Here is a 20,232-nt window from a genome sequence, read left to right as displayed (position 1 = left end):
AATAATCAAAAACTTTTTTTTTGCTTTAATAAGAAGTTTTTAACAAAATGTATCGGCCGGGTATCCTTTCATATGCAAGAAAAATAAGCTACTTAAAATTTCAAATTTTACGAAAATGTAATTTTTTACAGTTTACTTACCAACATTACAACCCAAAGGAAAAAAATCTAACCCGAATGAAAAAGTTTTATAACACATTCATTATATAAAATTCTGTTTGGAATATATTATTGAGGAAAAAATGTATAAAATAACTAAGACAAAAATTGTTAATGTTAACTAAACTACATTATACATTATTACTACATACGTATCGGTGTTAACGAAGTATGCCAACCCTTCAATTAAAAATAGAAAAATTAAATTTTGCAAATACACCCCTACCTCGAAGCAATTCATTTATCGTATTAAAATCATTACACCTAAGTAATACAAAACATTTAAAACAAAGGATCGGATTATGGCGCATTAGACATTAGAGATAATTGACGTTAAAATCTTCGGGCAACAATCGAATGGAACAACGCAGCTACTTCCAAAATATACCTCCTCTTTCGTGTGATTCAGCATATTTAGCGTAGCCCAGGCACTAGTACAAGGCGAATATCATGTCGTATTGGTTTTAAAAACACAAAATGTGGCGCATCTTTCCGCTTAGATAAGTTTCAATATTTGTGACCAACAGATTACCCCAACCGGTTAAACTTCTGTCACTAGCTTCTGGACAATACTAGGATAAATTCACTTTTATTTACTACGAAACAGTTTTACAAGAAACGGAGTTTTCAATTCTGAAAATAGTTATTTATGGAGCGAAGACAACCCACATGGTAATGTGATACCTACTTTCCAACATAACGTTTGGTGCGGCATTACTTATGACAAAATTCTGAGACCATTTGTTTTCAATGAAAACCTTACGGGAAATGCATGCATTCATTTCTTGTAAAGTATTTTCCGGCTCTTTTGGTGTGCGTAACTCTACAAACTAGATTGCAAATGATTTTCCAGCACGATCGTGCAACGCCACATATTTCTTTAGTAGCTAGATATCACTAGAATGTTAATTTCTTAAACTGGATTCGACCTGAAGGACCAATCGATCGGCCACCACGATCATCTGACTTAACGCCACTAGATTACTTCATTTGGGGCCATATGAAAACGATAATACACCCAGCAAGAGTTAATACTAAAAAAAGAGTTATTCATTGAAATATGAAATACTACAGAATTTACACAAAACGATTCTAATATGATACGGAAAGCCACCGGAAATATTTTACGTCGGGCAGTGCTGTGTACGTTGTGAAGGAGAGAATTTCGAACAATTACTGTAACTGAGGTTTGTTATTCTGCAACCATTTATTATCTCATGTATTTTATTTTTTTGTTTTACTGTATTAAGAATAATATTTAATAGATACAGAAATAATAATACGATTTTCTTACTATTTTTCGTCAGCTTTGCTTCAATAAATCGATATTTAGGTTTTTATTTACTTTTTATTGGCTGTATTTACAATAATTTCCTCAGAATAAAATTCTCTACATGTTTTGTTACTAGATTTTCATTTATTAGTCATTTAACAAAGCTATTGTACAACAAACCTAAAAAAAACTCTTTTTCGACACTGAATTTTGTGTTTTATGTTGGATATCTTAAAAACTATTGGAATTATAGTTCTGGGATCTGTTTTATCCTATCACAAATTACATAAGAAACCACCACAACGTTACTCTTTAATTTCGGGTCCAAAAATTATAGTAGAGCTTCTTTTTATTAGAAATCCAGATGTAATCTTTCACTAGCCGTAATTCGAAAACAAAACGTTTCCAGATGTATGTTAATATGAACTTTTTTTCATTTTTTTCACTAGTAGACCATCTCCTGAAAGTTTCTCCGTGGGACTCTCTGTTTATATATTTCTATATGTTATTATTAATGATCTTTCAATTACAAACTTGAATAACTCACTTTTATAACACTTAGTTAAAAGAAAGTAGCAATGGAAAAGAAAGGTCAAATTTTCAGTAGTTGCTACCGTATAAATACCGATTTCGTCTCTTAAGGCGACTGAAGAGAAAATGGCTGCCAATATTTGCTAGTCTGTTATCACTGTGCAATGTAATTTTTGATGGAAGTTTGTTGAAGATGCATCCAGTGGGTCCAGTATCCGTAAGTGATTATCTGACTTTAATGCAAAGAGATGTATTTGTAAGCGAATTACCCGTCCACCAATAAGCGGGTTAACTGTCGAGCCCACAGAAATCCACCACCACAGCCAGTAGAGAATTAAGAATCCCGCAATTAACTGTATGGAAGATTGTGAACTGAAGCGGGAACTAATAAAGAGATGGCTTGGGCGTACTGCCCTGAACGTTTGCGTTAGCCTCCACGTTCCCCGGGCGACGTTTTTCTCTGGGGTTTTATCAAACACTACGTGTATGGGGCACCTTTTCTATCTGCCATCCAGGATCTTCGTGTTCGTATCACAGAGGCCATTGCGTTAGCGGATCGTTCCAAGTTTACAAGGTGTATGGCAGGAATATTACATGATGATGTGTGTCGCGTAACACAGGGAACACACGTTGAACACATGTGATGTAATATTGTGAAACAAAAGTTATACTTTTTTAATTTCCCTTTACATTCAACGCTACTTTTAAGCACCTTAAACGTGATTTGTTCAAGTTTGTTATCAGAAAGAACATTTTGTAATAAGCCCGTATGTCATCCATAAATAAAAAGGACAAAGAGTTAAACGCCGACAGAAATACTGTTCTTTATTATATATAAATACTTTTTTTATACAGTTTTATAAGTGGATTTATCAATTTATTTATATAATTATTATTACTTTACCTATTCTTAGCACTTTATATTTACTAATTTAAGAAATTATCTTTTAATTTCTTCGTATCTATTGATAATGATAATTTAACAGCCGAAATAATCTACTTTTTTTTATTTTATTTTTTTCAATAAATATTAAACAGATTTTTTTTGTTGAACATTACTAGTCGAAGATCAATTTATAAATACATGCAGAATCTCCTTCCACTGAATATCCAGGAAGTCTTTCATACAAATCAATACTTTTTTTCACAAAGTATTTTTAATTAAGTTCAATTTATGGTAAAAAGGATTATAAGGCCTCTTGCGTACAGATTACATAGCTAAGCGTACGTAAAATTTATTTAAATTAAATCATTAATACAAAATGAAAAAAAAAAGAAGTATATTCAGAAGGGAAGTAATAACAAACAAAGAAAAGTGAAATACGAGGTTAAACAAGATATTAACAATTATCGGATGATGTAAATACAATGGAATGCTTAGTAAAACTATAAAAATCTAAAACAAATTAACTAGCCAGAAAAGAATAAAATGAAAAAAAAAATTAATTTGCGATGATAACGAAAACTGGGTTTGAAAACAACTAATAAATGAGTAGTAATTTATTTTTATTCTACAAATAATACGACCTCATCAATACATACATAAAACACATTTAAAAATATTTTTCTAACTTAACTCATTAAAAAAAAAAATTTACGTATATGTATATATTAATTAAACTTAATTCAAAGAAATGACACTGTAAATATAAACAAGCTGTACATACTTAAAAAAACAATATTAATGATTGTAGAATCAATTAGGTTGAAATAATTTTATTTGTATAGCGATATAGCATCCTATTTTTAAATATTTACAAGGTAAAAGAGAACAAATGCAATTTTTATATGCATTTAGTAAACATACACATTACATTCCAGAGAATGAGCAGTCATCCGTAGAAGAATTCAGTCATTAAAATTATCATATCTAGAATAATTTACACAATTTAACAATGTAACAGAGCCCCCGCCGGTGTTTACCGAGCTTAGAGAATATTAACAGCATCTATTTTTAATTCGTAGATATTCTTTTAATAAATAATTTTATTTACATATTTACTACATAATATACACCTTTCGAATAACACAAAGCAGGTAAACTATTTTTCGGTTAAACTCCGTTATATGCCCAGCAGACATTGCACTACGCCTAGATACTGTTAACGAAGCTTATTGTTTGTTTAAAACTTTTTATCTATTTTTTATTTTTTTAAATGGATGAAATATTCAAACAAATTAGAATAATTTTAAGTGAGTTCCTTGTATAATTTAAAGTAAAGAAAAATGTTTATTTAAAATTTTATTACAATTTGAAATAAACATTTTATTAAAATTTTATTATTGATTTATAAAGAAAATGTTTAAAATGAACTGACATGTTCTAATAAATCAATCCGCCATATTATTTTAAGATAGCATATTATTAAAAATCAAATGGACATGTTACACATATACATTATTAGTAATTCACTTCTTAAATCGTTGAATATGTAATAAATTTTTATCATATGCAATGTTAAAGAAATTGTATTTATTTATGTTGACATAGCTATGTGTTGCCATGGCTACAGGTGAGAAGAAGATAAATAATTTCAGTTTAAATAAAACAGTCGATTTTAATCTCGATAAAATTCACTACAGCAAATATTATTAGAATGAGTTCGGAAAAATATGAAAAATAAAAGCGTGCCTTAGCGGGCATGAGCGATTAACTATTTAATTTGTTAATTATTAAGGGAAAAAAATTAATTTCTCGCCTATAACGGGTATATTTTTAATCGCATGTAAAAATAAGGAGCACCAATAAATAGCTGAGGAAATTTCGCATAAAAAACAACCTGATATTTTTTTCTACAAGCCAAACTATGGACGCTATAGAATTTTATAATAAGCACCAAAATAGCTATGATACATAGGTACGTAACTCGAGAGCGCGCAATAAATAAACTTCCATAATAATTCTATTCCTATTAGAAATAATTAAAAATTCAAAAAGATATGGATTCGTAAGTAAAGGCTGTAAAAGTCAATTTTTCAAAGTATTTTTATTTCTGATCGCCCGTTAATACGGTTCTATTGTGAAAATTGTCTAGTTGTTGAAAAAATGTCGATAAAAATACAACAAGTGACAAAAAATGAAAAAGTCATCTTATTTGTTTATTTACCAAATAGAATTTAAAAAAAAATGTTTTGGTACCTCTGCTAACGCTCAAAACCGATTATTATCAATTCTTTTTTTCGCAAATATGAAAATATTTGAATAGTTATTTGTAAGGTAAAACATGAACTTTAAGATGACAGAGATGGTATTCTAGAAACTTTAATTTTTCAATGTTGGTGTACTTCCTAAACATATAAAAATGACTGATAAACGAATTGTTATAAAAAATGAATGAAAACAAATATTTATATGTAACTTTGTAGATTTATATGGTAATACGTTATTTATCGATATGTAACCTCAGATTTGATTAATTTTGCAAATGTTTGGCTGTTTTTGTAAAAATATTTTGTTTTTCGTCAATATTTTCTTCATTTTTAATCTTATGAAAAAACAAATACCACCAGTAGAAAACTACAACCATTTTGTAAAGAACAGCTCCCGAACACTTTTTTCTATGAGCAAAATTAACAAAATATTATTCGTTAGTACCCTTACTTTTGCTCGCAGAAAAAAGTATCCGGTAATTTTTTGTGCAAAATTTCCTCAGCTATCTATTATTTTTACATGCGATTAAAAATAAAACCGCTACTGGCGAAAAAAATAATTGTTAATAAAAAAATTAAACAGTTATTCGCTCATGTCCGCTGCTAGAGCACATACATACTTTTCCAAACGCTTTCCGACAATTTGTTAGCTGTAATGAGTTTTTTCGAGGATAAGGTCTTTTTGAGTCGCTGTTGACTGAGCTATGATACTTAACCACAAAAGTTGAATATTAATTTTAACAACTACTGTATTTTTAAGTTACTAAATAATACAATAAGTTCATACAATTTTGTTCGGTTATTTTAACATTAACAGAGTTAATGTAAGTAATGAGTCTAAAAAAAATAAAATTAATGAAACTGAATATAAACATCAGTGAGAGTGAAAAAGCCAAATAATAGGTATGTAAATGATTATTTTGTTAATAATTATGTATATAATTAATTTTTATAACGTAACTACCAAATACATACTAGGAGGCAATGCTAAGCAGCGGAACTGAAAAATTGTAAAAAAAACTATTATTAGAGAAGTAGAAAGCTTAAATAAGAATAGAACTACTTGAAAAACCAAAAAATAAAAATTTTATTGATGTAAAATGGGTTTTAGAAAGAAAAGTAAAACTGAATTCAAAGCCTGGTTAATAGGCAAAGGTTTTCAACAGGAAGAACAAATAGATAATATTCTGAAACGGTAAACGATTTTTTGTTCGGCAATGAATGGAGATCATGGAAAAATGAAGTAAAACTAAATTGGAAGTGAAAATATTCTGAAATAATCAACTTCAAAAAGTAAAACAAAGTTGCTTGACACGTATAATGAAAATGGAGAAATAAAGAATATCGAAAACTTCTTTATCAAGGAGAAGCCCGACCAAGCGGCAGATGAAACAACAATTTTTTTGTTTTTTTTGGACAAGTTGAATAAAGGATAGATTCATTAGAAGTCATACAATGCTGAATGCCAAGACTCATTAAAGCCTGTATCTACAAATCAGAGGAAAAAGCAAAAACTTTTAGTGTCGTTCTTAGAAACAAAAGAGTTTAACATCGATTGAATATAAGCATTACCAACACTATAATTAATTGATTCATTTATTTTACCGAATTTTCGCTTACCGCTAAAATGTAAGAAATGCGTTTTTATCAAAAATTCAGATTTTTTTCGAATAAAATATAAACACTCATCATTCTAATGAAAAATCAACACCTCATTTTTATTACAAGTATGCTACCATGAATTCGCTAATTATGTACAAAAATAATAATATACATTAATATTTAGGCTACTTTACCTGCAAAAAAAATGTAATATGTTTTTCGACAGCTTTTATAATTTTTAACGTTAACACCACAGCAGAAGAATACCTTCCAGCTGAAAATCTTTAGATCAGACTACGATAAACAACTGTTAAGTACTATTCCAATGAACTCTAAATTTCAGCTGTTTAATCCACCAGTTAAAAACACACAATTAACAATAATCGTCATTTTCATCGGTTAGTAAGCCTTATATTAGATTTCTAGCAAATAAACTGTATTCATTTGCTGGAATTCAGTAATCTGTTTTATTCATCTATACTTGCACGTATAAACTCCTTAATTAATGCACTCGGAATCATTTATGATGGTGTCTGTACAATACTCATGATTTTTCGATCTGAGCAGGGTATTATTTTATCTTTTCAGAGATTGTTATTTCGGAAATAACAAATCTATTAATACAGTAAAACCATATCAAAATTACAATCGCATTTCTTTAAATAACTGTAAATAAAAAAACCGGGTACCGATTGTTCGGATTACTGAGGTTTGGATAACCAGATATTCCCAGAATTGCAAAACTATCATGGTGTAAGAAATGGAGTTTACAGTCTAATACAGAACGGAAAAATTAATTCAAATAATTATTTTAAATCTAATTTATTTATTAAACTTAAAAATGTTAAATTAAAATAAAATATTACAGAAGAAATTATATAATTCCACCCGTGAGCAGATAATGTCTAGAAGAGAACTGAATCGATTTAAAATTCAAATGCGGCAGCGTTATAAAACGTTTATAAATACCAAACTGTGTATATTTACCGCATAAATCAAAACCTGAATAAACCTATCTTCCGAGTACGAATGACCAAATAAGGTTTATTTACGTAACAACTACTACTTATTAAATCAAACTATCGTTAATGTCACAGTAGAGTCATAGTTAAAGTAAATGAAACACATTTTTATGGATGCTGCTTATCGTGCACGGTTATGTTACTTTTATATTGTTAGATATCAAGGTCACGTAAACTCACCAACATTTTCTCAGATATTTAGCTTTCAAATATTTCCTCCGGTATTTGTAACTAAAGGTCACAATGAGATTCGCCAAAGGACTTCAAACCAAGGTAGTGGGTTGTCATTTTAGTTCCCAGTCGCAAAATAACTAAAAGTTAAAAAGAAGCCAACCCAGTGCGATCAAATATGAAGATACCATATTTCCAGTGACATTCTCGTGAAAATAATGGAAAAAGTTCATATAAAAGCGTCCTAAAATGTTTCGCTTGCATTTTAGTGAAAAATTTCGCTCGGATTTCCGCTACCCCGGTGAAATGAGGTCGTACTGAAAATTTTAGGACTTTAATTAAGAAGGCAAAATTAATGATTTCTTATGGTATCGACCTGAAAAATCGAATAAAATAGGTCCCAGAATCGTAACTGCAGTAGTTTCTGAGAAATATGGGGTTAAACCCAATAAATTGGGGTATAAAACCTTTTTTTTTATGTGACGCACAATCAATGTGACGTACAATTGTTAAAGGTGTAATGAACTTAAACAAAACTTGCAGAGAATTTAATTCTGAACAAAATGGTGTTAGATAAGTTAAATAATACATAGAAAAATTCGAATTTTATTTAGATACAGAAGTGATCGATCTTTTAAATTTTGTTTGTCTTTTTTTTTTATTTCCACTCAGTTAAATAATATTTTATTTTTGTGTACGCATCCCCTAATGAAGATCGCTAATAATGATATTAAATTAAATTTATATAGACGATATAAGAAATTCGGCTGTTGTAACTGGTTATTATTATAACTCTCAGTACAAAGTATTAATGTTTTGTTAAGTATTAATATACATTATTATTTTTAATATTTTATACTTGTATAAATTAAAAAAGAAAAAATTGATATGTTAAATATAATTGTTGTTAGCATTATAGATTAACTTTAATTAAATGTCCTTGGCATTTTCATGTATCTACCTAATTCAGATTAACACAGTTTCACTTAAAAGATTGCTTGTTTTATTTGTTATTACCGATTGTGAAACGAAATGTTTTCTCATTTCTCTTTTCGTTATTTTTTTGTATTTCTCTTTATGCTGTATAAATAAATGTCTGGATGTTTAGTTTTTTACTAGGTCTTGGAGTTACATGCATTGACCTATTATTTTATTTAATTATCTGTGTTTAATTTCTTTGTTATGTTTTGATTTTTTATCCTTTACTTTGTTACGGATTCGTTATGTTTTATGCGATCCGTAAGATAAGCTTTATTATAATAAGTAAGCCGTGATTGTATTTAGTGACATACGTTCGTGTTTCTTGATCAGCCTTTCCATTGATTTCTTTTATCCACTCTTCTCCTTCCATTGCATTCATTAGAATTGAATAACTAGTCAGGAGAAGTAACACTTTAATGGGTAAGTATAGTACCAAGCTAGTAATCCTTGTTGGTTGAATAGACCGGTAGGATCACCGGTTTCCTTGCAGGATATTCTTGGGAAATTTCTGAGCTGGATGGACTCAGTAACCGGAATCTCAGTGGTTACTCAGACAAACAAAGTTCATTCAAACGTAACGCATTTTACCCCGAACAAGGTAGACGTCTTTGAATTTTGTAACAGTTTTGCATACTCAACGGAATCATTTGGTCGGTGGAACTAGTATTATACAAAAAACGTAGTTACTGAACTTCATGTTCTGTCTCAAGCTGTGTAACAAATCTTAAAATACCGCGTTGATCGAGAATGGTTTACTGGTCTCTGGTACCGCCTCTCATCACACCTTACAACTGTTCCAACGATTTTTACTTTTTTTTTCTTAGCTTTTCCATTCTTCAGGTCTTCCCATTGGTCTTCTGCTTACTATCAGTTGAAATAATTAAAGTAGTAATCTTCCCTTTATCATCCTATTTAACTTGCCCAAATTTCTCTCACTTTCTGTAATTTCTTCTTGTTAAATATTTTATTAATACTTGAAGACTAGGTAGCCCAGATAGAGCGTTTTAAAATAACAATTTACTTTTGGTTTGGGCAGTACTGCATATAGGAATTGCATTACTCCTTTGAATTCAGTTTTTCATTTTTATAGTTGTTTTTTATCCCTTCTTTTGCATTATTTTGTTTTCATATTCTTTCTAAAAAAAGAAGCTATTTTGGAGTAATCTACAGATTCAGACGGGCGTATTTTTACACCTTAAGTCTTTATTTTGAAGATAATGACATTTTTTTAAATCGGTTCACAAATGGCCGAGTTATGGCAGAAAATTGATGTAATTTTGCGTCTGTTTTCATGTCCTCAACTTTACGTTCAATTCGATTAAATATTAACTGTTTTTATTTATTGTTAATTCTAGTATTGTAAATTAGTATCTGATTAAGAAATAATTTTCTCACAATAATAGACCTAATAATTATGCCACAAAATTACATCAGTTTCTCCCAAAAATTGACTATTTGTAAACCGATTTAAAAAAATAAAATGTCATTTTCTTCAAAATAAAAGGCTTAATGTTTTAAAAAGTAACATACATTTTGATAAACTAATATTTGTGGAGATATAACGGATTGAAAAATAAAAATGGCCGCCATTTTGTAATTTGCAAAGGTATTAAAGTCCTGAATATTTTCTAATTTTAAAACTTTATTACCAAGACGCTTACTAAATATCAATGTCATTCCTCTATTCGAACTTGAGATATACATTTTTATACAAAAATAAAAAATAGCGGAATGGGAAGAAAGAAAGAGAAATTGCCATTTCCCTAAGAATATTTTTTTGTTTATTTTTACAAGTGGAATCTAAAAAGTATAGCCAGCCCACCATTTTAGAAACATTCCATTACAGAATGTTTCTAAAATGCTATATTTGCGAATAAATATTCACTATATAGTTTTGGACATTTTATGTTAGTTTTATGTAATGTTAGTAGTATAGGACTTCAACAAATTTATTCTATTCATTGTAACATATTATCATGTACCACGCACACCCAGATTTGGAAAATTGAAAAATCAAAATATTGTTACTTTTATGTATTTCATTAACAAATTCACTATAAAAATTGGACGTATAACTCAGTGCTTGACTGTTGAGTAATATCAGTAAAACAGTCTATACTGTAAATATTTAATTAACGCATACAAATTGTAATAGGAATATATATTAATTACTGTCATCCGTAGAGTTGCAATTAACTTCGTAGAAATGACCTTACTTCTATGGAGGGGCTTCGAAATACAACATTACTTGAACTATTTTTTAATCAAAACACCCGGCATTTGTGATTAAGCCGCAATAATTCGTTCACAAATCTTCATCAAACATGGTTCCTTAATTTGACCAGATTACACAGTCTCGTGTTGGTCATCTAGTTCGTGAAGTGTTTACGGAGTTTAGTTTTAAACGGTTGGTACGCAGATATCGGCAGTTTGAAGAATAAATGTCATTCCACTAGGAACAAAAAACCGATCACATTCTCCAGCAATCAGTCTTCGCTTTACGTCATCGGTTGTATGATCACTAAAACTTTCCATTCTGAGCACGGAAGGTTTTCACCAAATATAGCGGCTGGACTACGCTCCCAAATCAATTCCAATCTACATCAATAATCATCGATCACTTTTCTTGTGCTCGTACGACAATATCGGGTGAAAATTTTTCACGTTTCAATAATGTTTTCTTTAAAAAAATTCCGTACGGGGATAATTTTTTCCAGTACGAAAATATTGTCAGCATAACGGGCAACGTTGTTTTTCCGGCAGTTCCTATCTGAACACTCTTTATACCTACATTCTCAATTGTTGTTGTTGATGGCATTTTGAAAGTCAACGGCGTCTGGTCCACATTTCCGATTTGTTTCTTTTTCGTAAATTTATAAAATATCTTGGAAACTTCATTAGTTTAGCTTCATATGCCTCTGGTAATCATAATATTATTGTTCATCGAATAGAAAAATTATGTCAGCACAGAAATCGGCGTACCCGGCTAAGACTAGCTTTAAATTCATCATTAACGATATTTAATTCATCGGCGGTTTCCAAACTTTCGTTCGATACATTTCTGTAGAAATCGCGTATCCAAACTGAAGTACATTCCATATATTTGCTGCATGTTTCTCTTCTGTTTCGCGTTTTTCCGCCGAAGCTCTCTTGTTTTTATTGGCTAAAAGAGACTCAGTTTTCATTCTTTCATCACTCACGAATTTAGAACTCTACAATATCAAATTTAAAGACCTGTCGCACAATTTTCATGCTCCTTAAGCAATAATAAGTAACTTTTCTAAAAAAGAGAATGAAGCCTCTTTTTTCACTCACTTTGTAGTTCAATTATACACGAAACTTTTACGAATTGAAAGGTAATCGATGCAATGAAAACTGATGATAAATGGTCGATAAAAATGTTTTCGTATGAAACAACACCTACGCGTGAGAAAAATCGAAAGGATAGCTTCCGATAATCTAATGCTTGTAATTCCTTGTAACAAAGGTTTTTTTTTTGTTTTATCTAAATCATTTTATTCACTGGTTGTAGGTTCGTAACCAAAACAGAGCAGTTTGCATTACAATTCTGAATGAAATGATTAATATATGTTTAATAACTGCAACATCAATGTAAAACCTTAAAAATCCATGTAGGACGCGCAGATTATTTTTGCTATCGTCATTCCGGACAAAATGGTGTGCGTGGAATATAGTAATTTAGTAATACTTGTAAAATACATTCATGTAGTTAATTCTGAATTATTAAAAATAATTTATAACACTTGATGAAAAAATTAGCGCTTTGATACGGCTGCTGACTGACAGCTGCCTTATTCACAATGAATTTCTCTGATTATATCGTCTTAATTTGATATCATATTTTTCCTTCTGTATCGCAATACAACTTCCCTTTATCTAACTGTAGATATTCTGAATTTCATGCTTGAATAAATCTAATTTATATGACTCTCGTGTTAAATTTTTTTAAAGCGTTTTTCTATAATAATGTCGCTTATAGAATTAGTTTGAGATATAACCGATAAATCTAGTGCCGTTAAGTTCTTACAACGCAAACGAAATTTGCACGAACCTAGTATTTTCCTCGAGGTCGCGTAATGAATTTATAGCTTTCAGACAACAAAGGCAGATGGCAAATTCATAGAGCAGTACATCGTACGGATGAGTCATTGTAAATAGTACACCGTACGAAGGATCTAAATTACAATTCAAACAAAATTATAAATTCTGAATGTCTCCAAACAGTTTTAATAATTGTAAAAATTAGTTCCGAAAAGTTTGTGCTCATCATTTATTGGAAAACCCAATCAAAATTGGTTTGTCGGAGATAACTGTTGAGACCGACGAAAGATGTTTCTGGGGTCGAAAATACGAGTACAATGTTGGTCGAACACTTCCTCAGCAACAAGTGTTCGAAAGAACAGGCAGAGAGGACAAGAACCGGTTTGCTGTGACAGATTACAATTTTCTTAAGTTGTTACATAAAGACCTTCCTACCACAAAAGAAAAATAATGGATAAATAAATAATACAATTTAATATTCAATTTAAATTAAAATTATTCTATTTTATACTAAGAAATATATTTAAAAAATCCACAACAAATAAAATCCATTATAAATTAATTTGTTTTGCAATAAAAAGATTACCAGAACTACAGCAAATCATCTAGGAAAAATGAACTGCAGGAACTACAATTATAAGATTTCACAGGATGACAGAAATGTCTACGATTAGGAGTGAGAAGTTAAATCATTACACAGCACTTCCTATTTTATTTTTATTATCAGGCCTATTTAATGCAAGGTTAGAAAAAAGAGCTAAGGACAAAATGTCGCGGCTGATTACCAATTAAAATTAGTCTGTCACAAATCATAGATTTAAGAAATTTATACAAACATAAATAACAGTTTAAAATACTTCTGTTAAGTATAATACTTGGTAATATGTGATAAAAATTAATATCTCACTTTATATTTCGTTCTAAAAATGAAACCTGCGCATACTTCTGCTATTATTGATCGTGAAACGAACACAGTAGCATTATAATTAAAAAAATAAAATAATAACATAAAAATTATCTGATTTGAGCGACAAACATGATGTTTTGGGAACATTGGTAAACCAACTCGCACCTGTTAGTAGTAGGCAAATATCTAATTTTTAATTTCTAACATGTCGCCCTTCGAGTTAAACATGAAAACCTTGAAAATGTAACCAAAACAATCCAATATTTTGCCTCTAACTCTGGTTCCTGTGAACCGATTCGCTTGTAAATCAATAGGGTTCTATTTCTACTAGGTTTACATCATCCTATCAAGTTTCATCAAAACCGATTGAAAATTGCGGCCAGTAGAATGATAAAAAAACTGAAGATGTACCCAAAAACCCTTTTTTTTTGGCTTTAACCCCGGTTCTTGTAAACCTATTCGCTTGAAAATCAATACGGCTCTATCGCTAATCATCATCATCCCACTAAGTTTTCAAAATCAATTAAGATTTGCGTCCGGTAGAGCGGCCGATAAAATCTTATACATAAATATGTACATAAACATTGTAGAACCATGTTCAGAAGATTCCAAAACGTAAAGAAGGGTTGGGCCCTTCCTCCCCACACCCCCAACCCCTTAGAAAATCTGACCGAGTGTAGTAGCGATTTTGAATACTAAATGCACGATCGTATTCAAATCCAAATAAAAGTCTTTATTAGGACTTGAACGCTGGAACTCTGGACTTCCAAATCAGCTGATTTGCGAAGACGCGTATACCACTAGACCAATTCGGTGGGTTTCTCAAATACCCTGATCTGTTTATCTCACTAGTGTTCTACGGGTTTTCGTTAGACGTTAATCGGACTGATGCCAAAAGTGTGTAAAACATTGGTTCCACTTTGGAATTTTTAATGGCTTGATGGGGAAGGCGGCTTTGCCTAGAAATCTATCTGCTACTTCTATTCGAAAGCCGCATAAAACGCCCGATCTGGAGTTTATGTTTTATCGAGTAGAATCAAACGAAATTTTTATTCTTCCTAACACAATATAATACAATACAAAATATAAGCAAATATTCTCCATAAAAGTAAGATAAAACTTCGACACATAGATCTGAAGAGCTATCAATCAGGAGTTTAGATACAAAAAAAAACCTGGACAAAGAAATCATATCAATCAAAAATTATTCTTTGAAATAAAACTACAGATAACTTGATTAGAATGAAAATAAACAATCAGAGTTTTATCAAACTTAACGTTTATCGTTTTTGATATTACGATAGGAAAAGAAACTTTACAAAAGAACAAGATTAATTAAAATACAAAAGCAGTACAAAAAAAATATTTATTTTTCCTCCAGAGAATACGTAACTAGAAGTAAAATTTAACATGCGTTAACCGAGACGGAAGTTAAATTTGGCAATACATCAATGATTCCGATAAAGGAAAGAAAAAAATTAGCGACAAGAAGAGGAACGGAAATGAATAAAGATCATTAAAAAAGAAAAATTAAATAAAGATAATGCATAAAAAACTAATGGGCGTTTAATATTTATAAAATATGTTCACGATTAAAATTGTAATTTACAATAAAAATAAAAAAACATACCAAATGTTATAAAGTTAAAAATTTATCGCTAATAAAAATAAATAAACAAAAAGAATTAGTAAGCAAACAGATACCAAAAGGAAGTAAACTAGAAGAAAAAACCAAGTAAATTTAAATTAAGTACGCCTTAAAATTAAATACACGATTTTTTATTAAAATACGATCAGTTTCAACGTAGGATATATATAATCGTACCAATAAAATTCGATAAATGAAAAAAAAAAACTGAAAAGATTAAATATCTGTACACCGGATTTAAATACTCCAGTCGAGCAGTCCTTAAATGGGATACACAAGTATAACAAAATTAATAATAAAACATTCTTGTCTATTTTCTTCAACATTTATCAAATTATATATAAACAGTTTAAAGCGTACAAAAAAAAATTTACAAAAATAACAAAATGAATAAGATACAAATGAATTACTTAAAATATTCTTATTTTAAATTATACGACTTTGAAAATCACAAGGCTTCTTTTACAATAAATTATTAAAAATATCCACTGCTTTTACTTCCTTGTACAAAGTAAAGTAAGTATTGTGATCGCGAAAAATTTCGGTTTTCAGATTTCAATAGAAATATCCATTTTGACCATCTCTGAATCCATTTAGACAAGTTTCGGCGTGACGTCTGTACGTACGTATGTATCTCGCAACTAAAAAAACGATTAGTCGTAGGATGTTGGAATTTTGGATTTAGCACTGTTTTTACCATCTAGTTCTGCACCATTCTTTTTGATTGCAATCGACTGAACCAAAAGTGTCCAAAAAGCCCAAAATTAGAAAAAAATTAGATTTTGGACTTTTTCTTAATTGCAGTAATAGCCCTCATTGACAGCTTTTCAACGATATATCATGGGTGGTAATAATTTTCATTGATTCCAGAGATGTAGTCAAATGAATTTTAATTAATGAAATATTTGGATCTTACAAGGGAAGGCACATCGGTTCGAATCAGACTGCAACTCTTTTTTTTTATTTTTTAGAATATATTGATTTATTAACCTCCGATTGCAAAAAAGGTTTTACGATTAATAATAGTTCAGTAATAACAATAAAACAAGTTATTAATGAAATAAAGTTTTATGTACTTTTAAAAATGTGTATATGTAATTTAATAGGCATACAAGAAGACCAACAAATGTGTCCAACATCAGAGTTTTTGTTACCGATAACGTTCCGATTATTAATTTCCTTATAATTAATATTATAAAAAGGATGTTCCATGGAGAAAGAGAATAAGTGGTTATTAGGCTGGGTTACCGTTAGGGAAAATTGGGATACGGCAGCTGCCCTGCACGGAGGAAAAACTTCCCTCCGATTAGCTAATACGTAACACAAGAGATTAGTGAGACATCTTTTAAACTCTTAGTTTCGATTCAGCGAAGTTCCATTCTTCTCTACTTGTTTATTGGAATTACTAAGATCGATCCTGGTAAGCATAGAGTTAAACGGTAGATTTTATTGGAAGGTAGATTAATCTTGGTCAGTTGACTCTATAACTGCTGCCACAGCAACAGGCCGCTACCTACACTCATCTTAAAACGCAGCATCGCCGAATTATTGCATACTGGTTATTCATAGTCTAGCCAATGCCAGAGAAAACTAGCAAACGGGACTAAGAAAAGGTTTTGCAATACGACTTTATTTCTTATAAGTTTTCAAAATAATTTTCAACATGCATCTCACCAAAATATCCCACCTATGCTTCTCCATTGTTCAAAACCAGTCTTTAAAGAAAGCCGGCCAAGTTTCAACGGAATCTCGGCACTCATCGTTCTAAGCTTTTAGGAGGTCATCATCGCTCGTAAAATACCTTCCCTTCAGTCTGTTCTTCATGGTGGAAACGTGTGAAGTCACCATGGACCGAGGTCAGAACCGTAGAGAGGATGCTCTTACAACTTTATTCCAGTGCTGGTCCAATATTCGGAGTGTAATTATGTCTAATTATGGAGCGGTGCGCTGGAGTGTTGTCGTGGTGAAAAAAAACATATGTCCATCCTTGAGTGTGGGCACAACTTCGACAACTTTAGCCAGGCATTCCTCGGTACTTCTCTGTAATCTTCAGAGTCCTGTATATCTTCAGAGTTTCCAACACAACTCGCTTTAAAACTCCTCTCACACTTAACACACACCCACACAACGCACACACTGTTCTGAGGCTTGGTCGGGACATCATATAATAGTACAACCAAGTTCCACCTGTCACAATACTCTTCAAATAGTATGATTTCTTATTTTCAAACGTTTTCAGCATTTCACCTCACCATGAAATACGATGCTTGCCATCTGATCGTTAGTAAAGTTGTGCGGCATCCAACGGGTGAAAGCTTTCTAACTTGAAGGTGATCTCGCAGAATAGCACGAAGTGCTGGTGCGTTAATGCCGAAGGACACTTCTGATGTGGTAGGGCACACGCCACTCTACGTCAAGCATTTTTCATAACGCACAACTTCAGTCACAGACTAAGACGGTCGACCTGATCTCGGAGCGTCCTCAAGGCTCAGAATTCGTCATTTTCTCTAAACACTGATCAACACTTAACCTACGAGCATAATATCTCTTTTCATTAACACAGCTAAAAAGCAAGTGACACCGAGACAGTGGCTAGAGCTGCAACAGTGTAGGTTGGGACCTATCTAAAGACACTCAACAAGTTTAAAAAACTTGTTGAGTTTCAACAAGTACGAGGCAGTTACAAGTTTAAAAAACTTAACTGCCTGTGATGATTCTTTGTGTCGTATCGCAAAGCTTTCTCAGTGACTTTATACATCGCTGTATTTAAATTTAAAAGAATGAGCGACTGAGACATGTGGTCACTGTGCAATTAATCTGCGATAGTTTACAGTTTTTGTTCTTAAAATATTCAATAGGTAAGTAGTCTAGACTCTACATAAACGAACAAGACAAATTTTTGGTTTGATACACAGTATCCTTAAATTTTGATAACCTGAACCTTCTCAATAACATACAACTCAAAGTATTGGAACAAATTCAATGCTAAGTAACTTCGATGATGGAAAAGTATATTATTTTATTCTTTGGAAAAAAAAAATTACCGATATAAAATCTAATTACTAATATTCAAATTTTAAATTATAATATTAATATACAAAATTATTTCAATTATATCTGTTTTTGTAATAATTAAGATCCATAAAATAATTATGCATGCAAAAACTTACAAAAAAAAAAGTCAATAGTTATCTTTTTTTTTTTTAAGCTACATGGATTTAATTGTTAACTTCGTGACAAATGAAACCACGATCTGAGGTCACCAACAAATCTGACAGAATAGAAAGTGAACTAGTATTGTATATTAGTATTATTATAAATGAACACAAGTACCACACCTAGGTCAAGGTAACCATTCTTATACATTTGTTACTTTTACATCTTTATTTCCTTTACTATTGTTTCTTCTTCCCCTAACAGAAAGAGAACAATAATAATTATACAATAGATTAACATCTTTTATAATTTATTAAAAAAATTCTAAAAAAAAGTAAAAAATTAGACGATAAATCTAATGAAAGCTAAAAAATTGTTATATGTACTGATTTTTAGATACAGCGTTAAAAAACAAACCGTGAACAATCGATTAAAGGGGGCTAGGTCATAAGTTCGATTGATCGTGACCTAATAATTAAATTTCTTCTTTGGCGTCAGATTATATTCTTGACGTTATTTTTAAAGAACTTTTTCCGATTAAGAATACTGAAATAAATTTACATATTTTATTTATGTTTATTCGATGAGGTACAAATTATTTTAAAAAAAGTAGATACTGGTGGATAGGAAGACAATTTTTCCTTATTGTATAAAAGAAAGGGTTTTTAATTTCTTAGTTTAACAGCAATTTAATTCAAGCAAGTTTGATTATTTCAAACCTTCTACAAGATAAGGTCAACAAAATTAAAGTACACGAAATTAAATAACTGAATTATTTTTTTTAAATTAAAAAAAAAACAATAGTAGCTAAGGATTTTGTGACTCCATAAATAAAACTACTTGGAAATAACCTTTAATTTACCTTTTTTCGGATAAGTAAAGCGATATTTTAGACAGAATTAGTAGTATAAATGAAGAGTTCTTAAACGCAAGTTAAAAAATATATCTCAAATATAAATTATATTTATCCATATTTCATAAACGAACATGACTATTTTGTATTAACAATCATTTAACGTAAACAGAGTGATTCCAGATTGGAGCTAAATTCCACATTCCGTAAAAAGACATCGCTAAAGTAACAAAAATATGCCTCGGATTCGGTCACGAATAATAAAAAATGAATAAACAAAAAACCATACAAAAAACAAGATAAACCTTGCAACGTAAAATATGAAGAATGTTCACAGAATAATTCCTGGACTAAGGTAACTGAATTGTGATTAGAGGAAAAGGAAGGTGAGTTATTGAGAGAATTGGAGCTACATTTTATTTAAATGGAGGACAGAGTCCTGCATTACACCAATGATATTACTGTTTTTTCCCAGATTTTTTTTTGCAATCATCTGCCTTGTTTAATGCTCTTGCCTTAATGTTGCCTTGTTTAATGCTCTTCTTCATGCTTTTCTCTTCTGTGTTAATCTTTTAACTCTGACTTATTTAGTTCGTCTATTTGTTTAATTACCCGTATTCCAAACTACGGAAAAATTAATGACAATCATGTCATCATTTGACAAAAGGTTAACATAAAATATAGTTAAGAAAACAGAAGTAATTTTGAGTATATTTTG

At 30.5% G+C, this 20,232-nt stretch overlaps 1 protein-coding gene across 1 annotated transcript in view; it reads right to left on the bottom strand.

Annotated features, from left to right (window-relative positions):
- Positions 1-20,232, bottom strand: part of nudC (nuclear distribution C, dynein complex regulator) — a 313,220-nt gene that overhangs the window by 117,844 nt on the left and 175,144 nt on the right. The gene's annotated exons all lie outside the window — the stretch shown is intronic.

This window comes from Lycorma delicatula, chromosome 10 (assembly GCF_047948215.1).
Source record: "Lycorma delicatula isolate Av1 chromosome 10, ASM4794821v1, whole genome shotgun sequence".
NCBI classification, from domain to species: domain Eukaryota; kingdom Metazoa; phylum Arthropoda; class Insecta; order Hemiptera; family Fulgoridae; genus Lycorma; species Lycorma delicatula.
Note: the sequence above shows the minus strand (reverse complement) of the source record. Positions and strands in the feature narration are given on the sequence as shown.